General features: G+C 43.1%; 1 long non-coding RNA gene across 1 annotated transcript; it reads right to left on the bottom strand.

The window, feature by feature from the left end:
* Nucleotides 1-1197: 1197 nt before the first annotated feature.
* Nucleotides 1198-3016, bottom strand: LOC147031087 (uncharacterized). The gene is made up of 2 exons (XR_015056658.1): nucleotides 2961-3016; nucleotides 1198-1774 (listed from the first exon to the last, which is right to left on the bottom strand). It is a non-coding gene; the product is annotated as an uncharacterized LOC147031087 (long non-coding RNA).
* Between the last annotated feature and the right edge of the window lie 3263 nt (nucleotides 3017-6279).

Consider the following 6279-nt stretch of genomic DNA (forward strand, 5'->3'; position numbering starts at 1 on the left):
GCTGATTCGATTTTGGTCAAAATCGGTCAAAGGTCAAGGTCACAGTGAGGTCAAACATCCAAAAAAAAGTTATAACTCGAGAACGGAAGAAGCTACTAATGTCAAATTACACCACGTGATTCAGGAGGGTGATGGCTTGCGCTGATTAGATTTTGGTCAAAATCGGTCAAAGGTCAAGGTCACAGTGAGGTCAAACATTCGATTTTTGATGATTTGGTACAGAATCATCGTAGAAACTTCTGGTTTGTGTCGCTACCTTCTCTAGAGACAGCTTTTATTCGACAAGGTCAGAGGTCAAGTTGACTATTTCATAAGGACCAGTCTATGACTGCTTGTTTGTTTGTTTGTCTGTGTGTGTGCAGGATATCTCAAAAAGTTGTAGATGGATCCGGATAAAATTTGGTGGGCACGTTGGGTGTGTGACAAGGACCAACTGATTAGATTTTAGTGAAAATCCGAATCTGGATCCGATAATTGTTTTTTTCAGTGATTCTTCACCATTGAGAGTTTCGGGCCAAAAACTTATCAATCCATCCATTGGGACCATACTCTGTGCAGAGCGTTGGTGCTGCCTAAGCGGTCTCCTTGGCTATTGGACACAATCCTGGAGGGGTCGCCACTCCAACATAGAATACCAGCATGCTGGCACTCATTTTGCCGACCTCAGAAGGATGACATGCAGAGTCAACCCCACCGTATTAATTCAACAGCCGAGTGGTATTTGAACTCAGGGTCCTGCAATCCCAGACCCGCCACCCTAACCATTCAGCCAACACCAGGCATAAAAACGATATATTGTGGGCCGGGGTTCGGCGGCGATAAACGACCACCAGGGGGAGCAGTAGAGCCGTCTCCCACCAAACACCCGGAATTTAGGTCGTGACTCTCGGACAACTCCGAAAGGTCACGGGTCACTTAGAGGACCGTGGCCGCCAATAGTTTGACGGCGTGAGGTTGGGTCCACTTGTCTAATTCCAATCTACCGAAGTACCCACACTGTCTAACTACCGGGGAAACCACACCCTGGCCGACTTTGTCTGAACCGAGTCGCTATCACTGACTCAGATCCGGCGTAACCGAGCGGAAGTTACCAAAGCCGTGACAGACCCAATGACAACTTACCGGTCCAAACGGCCTTACTATTTCTCAATACGCACCTTGCTAGGCCAATGAAAGAAAACACGAACCACGAACTGGAACATTTAACACGGGGGTTTATTTATAACAATAATCGAGGAGGGGAGCACACAAAGAGCAGAGTTATCCAAATAAAGAAATGTAATGTACAATGAACACAGGGCACTTAGACAGTTTCTACTTACAGGACGGCGCCACACACGCACACACCAAAAAGAACTGGACCCCGTCTGGTCTTTATTTGGTAGAGCCTGGCTGGGGTACCTTCCCGCCTCATGCGGTCTGGTTGAGCTTGTCCGGTGGCGGGACTCGAACCCGCCGACAGCAACGCAGCACCAAGCACCAGGGACCAGGGACGACGCCACAGACGCCAGTCAGCATGGGAACGGACCAGACGAGATGCCAGCAGGCAAGACGAGGCTTCCTCTCCTTCTCCTCCTTCTTTACAACGGAGCGAACCTTCCTTTCATGACGGCTCGCCACTTCATCTTATCCTTCCCCTCCCCCATGGGTCGAGGAGAACGCTCTGAGGTACTCGCCTCCGGATTGGACGAGGGGTTGGCGGGCGACTCGTGGCCTCCGTTGATTGGACGAGCTCACGGTGGGCGGAGGTAACCTCACCCCTGTACGTGACACGCTGCAAGTGGGCGATGGTGTGAAAACGAAGGATGAAGATTTAAAGATATAAAAAAAAACCTGACTATAAAAGTAACTCGTAGCGCACACACAAAATTCCCATTATAGTGGGGCAACTTAGCTAAATATAGCATAACAATTGTGCATTTTGTGAGGAAAGCACCAAATTTGGCACACTAGTAGCCTATCATATTATGAACAGATTTGGATATTGGGCCATCTCAAAATTTTTGATGGCAGTGGAAAATGGCTGCAACAGTCATCAGCGGCTGAATTTGATAGCCTCGTTGAATTAAATGACCAAATATACAACTCCTCTTCAAATTTAAAGTCAATTAGATGAAAATTGAGGATTTTAGAAATGCCACCTAAGTTGTTGACCTCGTGCCCGTGTTGACCTTTTGGTCCATGTTGACCTCCAAAATAACTGGCTGGTTGAATTCAGTGACCTGAAATATAAATGCTCTTCAAATTTCAAGTCAATTGGATGAATATTGAGGATTTTGGAAATCTCACCCAAGTTGTTGACCTTGGACCTACGTTGACCTTTTGGCCAATTTTGACCTCAAAAAATAGTTGGTGGTTGAATTCAGTGAGCCGGTATGAAAATGCTGCTCAAATGTCTCGTCAATCGGATGCAAATTGAGGATTTTAAAAGCTCGATATGATAAAAAAAAAAAAAAAAAATTGTTGACCTCAAAATACAATCGACTACTTCCTGATGACAAACTCTACCACGTGGTTTAGTCTCGTGAAGATCGGTTTAAAATTGTCACCCGTCGGCGACAGAGAGAATAACAAAATCTCCTCACCAATATACTTGAAAAAATCTTCCATTTTGCAACCAACAAACAAACAGACAGACAGACATGATAACATAACCTCCTTCAGCTTCGGTGGCTGAGGTAATAATAATACCTTCATACCCCATTTTATACTTTGGTTCTGTGACGTGAACATCAAAGGTTATAAAAGCTCAAAGTTGCACAAGGACTTTATGGACACCTCAATGAAGTTCCTCACAGATAAAATGATCACTACAATCTCCTCACAACACGCCCGAGTGTGGTAATGTCATGACAGCATCTCTTTGACGCATCAACGCGTGCATTAATTGCTGTTGTACAGCAACGCCGATAAAATAAAACAACACAATAATTCACCACACACAAACACGCCCGACGAACCTGACTGGGAGAGCTCGAGCCTCGAATGCGCGCGATCGGCGCTTCCCGCTCGTCCACAAAAGGGCGGGCGGTACCATTCGGCGGAGTGTCGCATAACAGCATGACGCGAGAAAGGCAAAAAAAAATAAATAAATAAAAAAAAAGTTAAACAAAGCATTACATAAAAGTACATTAAATAACACGAATCTAGATTTTTAAAAAAATTGATTAGAAATATTTCATAACGAACAAACGTTCTTATTAAGCTTAATATGACAGGATTTAACGGGTCGCGTCATGGTGCGGCCCGATCGCACCCCTCGCTCGACATCATGAATGGTACGGTCGAGTTTTGGACTTCGAGGGGACTTCCGAAAAAGGAAGGCCACGGTGGATCGTCTATTAACCCTTCACCGTTGTTCCACAAACTTCGTGTCTTTTTCCTCCTGTGTGAGGATTAAAAAAAAAATCACGTTTCATTAACGAAGACGCCATTTTTTATATTAATTCAGGTTAATTATGAACCAAAAACACATGATTTCAATTGGAAGCCCTTTTGCCAAAAGCGTTAATTGAAGGATTGCGAAACAAATCGAGCGTTTTAATCAACGACCTCCATCACGAATTCCCGCCGAGAATGCTTCATCTTCGTTTTATACACTTTTATACATTTATATACATTTATATATTCCAAACAATCTCAGTTTTACTAAAAAAAAAAATATATATATATATATATAATTTGTTTTTCGGCCGAAATTGCAGTAAAATGTGAAATAAACAACCTCGATCTATATCTCTGACGTCACGTTGTACTCCGAAATGACGTCACGTTATACTCCGAAATGACGTCACTTCTCGTATTCCCAGCCATGATTGGCAAAGCGCATGATTAACCGTTTGCACCATTTTATGATGTCCGTTAATGTCGATTTACCTGTGACGTGTTTCTAATGGTGTGAGGGAAAGTGTTCGATGTTCTTGAGACTGGTTGATTTATACCGTGTGTATCGCTCTTGTACGTAGTATGTAGACGTTAGTATTTTCCTTTTTTAATACGTCGAGGCTCCTGGAAGGCAGGGCGAGGTGACGTCGGGCACAGTTGGACACAATAATCAAGGGGGGAAGCTGAGGGGATAATGGGGGTTAAGAAGATTGTTGGAAGAGGTGGGAATGACGTGACATTGTGGTGTTTCATGCTTTGTATCTTGATTGATATCCTTGGTACTTTGGTCTCTGAAATGAAGGCCAAATTAAATTTTTTTTTAACACCGGTTTATCGTCCCCGCCCGCTTCCTTTTCTTTGTTATTTATTATTTTGTTAAACATCACGAGAAATAAAATTTTAAATCTCACACCCGTGACGGAAGGAAGGTGCGCACTGAAACTGATACACCGCTTAAAAAGTATCCCCGTGAGGACTGATGGTTATTTTCTCAACCTGCCAAACAATAAACCCCAAACGAAACAACAACAAACCACAAACGATTGAAACACGTTGATGCGAGGGGTTCTTCTTCTTCATGTTTTTACGGACGGGTGGAAGGAAGGACGAACTTGATGTTGAAGCGGTTTGCACAAATTTAAAACTCCATTTCTCCCTGTACGACTCTAACACCATTCACTTGAATCGATCATTTTCCACATGTCGACGCAGAGTTTTTATAACTTCTACCGAGCTGGACCAGGGAGTTCTGGTTGGTTCACAATCCTCAGTTTGTGTGTTACATGTTTACTGTGGAGCGATATAGAAAGATGGTAATAGCCAATCATTTTAATGTGCACGAAGCCACGAAGTGTGTGTGCTTTTTGTGTGTTTCACCATACATTTATTGGATATTTGTCCTAAATTTAGTTTGGAGGGGGGGGGGAGGTCCTAAATTTTGTTTTTCTTGTCCTCAAGAAGTATAAGTACTTAGCACTTTCCATTAGGGACAAGGTGTGTGTGTGTGTGTGTGTGTGTGTGTGTGTGTGTGTGTGTGTGTGTGTGTGTGTGTGTGTGTGTGTGTGTGTGTGTGTGTGTGTGTGTGTGTGTGTGTGTGTGTGTGTGTGTGTGTGTGTGTGCAAAAATCACAGAACCATTGGAAAGCGTTTGTAAATGCAAATATAAATAAATAAAAATAAATAAATGAAAAAAAGAAATGCAGCTGAGCTATCCGAAACAATGGAGAAGCATGGTGATTTTGTGTGCCGATGGACATCAAAGTCGCTGCACCAGGACAAATCATCGAACCGTCGGAAAGCATCCGTAAATGAAAATATAAATAAATGAAAATAATTCAATGAAAAATCAAATGCAAGTGAGCGACCTGAGACAATGAGGAAACATGGTTAGTATGCTTACACAATGTGTAAGCATACTAACCGTAAGTAAACACAATGTGTAAGCATACTAACCGTAAGTAAACACAATGTGTAAGCATACTAGCCGTAAGTAAACACAATGTGTAAGCATACTAACCGTAAATAAACACGATGTGTAAGCATACTAAACGTAAGTAAACACGATGTGTAAGCACACCCTGCTAATATATATATATATATATATATATATATATATATATATATATATATATATATATATATATATATATATATATATATATATTGCAGGCCGGGGTCCGGTGGCGAGAACGACTGCGAGGTGGAGAAAGTTACGTCGTCTCCCATCAGACTCCCGGAATTGTCGGCCGTCGCTCCGGATAATTCCGTGATGCGGCGGGTCGCTTAACCGACCGTGGACGCCAATACCTCCACCGCGTAGCGTAGGGTCTTTTTGTCTCGAACCAATTTACGTAATTAACCACGCGGTGTCGTCTAGCGGAGAACCACGCCCTCGGTACGCCTTGCCCAAACCGGGTCACTCTACCAACTATGGTAGAGTACCAACTACCAACTCCGGATCGGATGCAGCCGAGAGGAACTACCAAGGACGTACCGGCTAGAATGAACTTTTTATCGGGGATAAGACCCGGCTAAACTTAGATCCGAACCATGCTGGACCAATGAAGGAAAAGACGAAAACGAACTGGGAACATTTCCACAATAATTTATTCACAATAAAGCGAGGAAAGTTATGTGGTACAGGTAACAGGTTTATTGGGGTGTTGTGCAGGGGAAGATGAAAGAGATGTCGTGCAACAATTTTACAGCAACTTATAAAGCAGACACAGAGCAGACTTGTCACGAAAATAATACAGGCAAGATTTACAAGGTTCGAATAACTTATACAGTTTCTACTTAAAGACTGGTGCCACACACTCAGACACACACTCGGACAAAATAAACCCAGTTGAATGGCAAAGGACTTTTGCAGCCAGGGAGGGAGGGAGTTGAGGTC

Source organism: Eptatretus burgeri, chromosome 3 (assembly GCF_056783735.1).
Source record: "Eptatretus burgeri isolate ZD-2024b chromosome 3, Ebu_testis_v1, whole genome shotgun sequence".
Classification (NCBI taxonomy): Eukaryota; Metazoa; Chordata; class Myxini; order Myxiniformes; family Myxinidae; genus Eptatretus; species Eptatretus burgeri.